The sequence below is a fragment of the Notothenia coriiceps genome, unplaced genomic scaffold, assembly GCF_000735185.1.
Source record: "Notothenia coriiceps isolate Sejong01 unplaced genomic scaffold, NC01 NC01_scaffold00026228, whole genome shotgun sequence".
Taxonomy (NCBI): Eukaryota; Metazoa; Chordata; class Actinopteri; order Perciformes; family Nototheniidae; genus Notothenia; species Notothenia coriiceps.
Genome location: NW_011358929.1, coordinates 55,193 through 56,697, shown reverse-complemented (window position 1 = coordinate 56,697; position 1,505 = coordinate 55,193).

Below are 1,505 nucleotides of genomic sequence, written 5' to 3'. Positions count from 1 at the left end.
AAAGGTGGGGTATGTAACTTTGGAGAAACCAGCTCGAGTGCGCTAGAATTTGAAACTACGCAGGCAAAAAAAATCTGCTCCTTCCTTCAGACTTCCTTACAGAGCCCCTCCTCCAACACACACGAACGCGCACATGACCAATGAGGGCACGAGATAAGTTTGTGCACAGATGGAAGGCTGACAGGCAGGTAGGCCACCCAGTTATTTTAGCCGAGGCGGCTAAAATGATTGGTCTTGCTTTTTACCGCCCCACGGCTTCCACATGAATTTTTTTATGTATTTATTGTCAAAGCATTTAATGTATTCATTGCTATCGGGATGTTAAGAGCATTCCATGGAATATAACAAAAAGTGTTTCTGAAGTGAATTACCTACCCCACCTTTAAATAAAAATAAATTAAAATAAAGTGACTGTTTAATGTTCACATCTTGTAATCATGTCTATAATTTTGAGCACCAAATTATTGAAAAGTGTCGATAAGAGTATCGAAAAATACCGGTATCGATAAGCAGTATCGGTATCGATAAAATCCTAACGATACCCATCCCTGCTCTGGAGTATCTTTTCCAGCAGAAACATTCTTGGTGACTTACTGCTTTCTCTTTATTACTGTTTCCTAAGGTACTACTTCCCTGGCTGGTACAGTGGAGGGGCATCCCGGGCGTATCGATTTGGGGTCACCAAGGGGTCAGAAAGCCCAGTCCTTGATGACTTTGTGATGTCATACCTCTTCTCTCAGGTGAGCACCTTACCATACAGCCACACTGGTTAGAAATGAATCCTTTTTTAAGGGGCTAAGTTTAATACAATTATTTAAGAGAATGTTTTAATAGCCCAGAGGTATACATTAAGCATCAGAAAACAAGCAGCTCATATCTTTAACAAATACAGTAATATCAGTTTGTGAGATTGCTAGTAAGGTCACATCACCAAATGTAAGGTTTGAAAAAACCTTGTTAAAGATAAAGCAGTGACAAACTATGAAACCTATTTATTTTCCCAGAATGCGTGTGGTATCAGATGACATGCTGTAGGATGCATTATAACAAGGGCTGCCCATGTAAGAAAGTGGCACCAACAAGGCGGCTGACACGTAAAGTTATAGCCCCGTGTGACGGGGAACAAAATCCTGAGTTAGAGAACCAAATGAATGCCCATCACTGTTTTTTGCACATAACGCTTCAGCTGTGCAAAGGTTTTGTTTTTCTAATTTTTGTATTATATACTTAAGCAATAGTTGACGACAGGCCGTGGTATATGCTCATTATATCACAGCTAAGGGGCGTGGTTCGGCCCGACGCGAAGTGAGCTATTGCTTTTATAAAACGGTTACCAAGTGTGGCAATATGAAAGAAAAATACACTCTCTAATTTAAATAGTTTTTATTAGTAAATAATGATGTTCAAAATAAAATAGCCCCCCTGTTGCCTTCTGCATGAAACAGTGCGAGGTGGTTGCTATGCAACAACACTAACAGCTAGCGAACATATCAGACAGAGAGCGT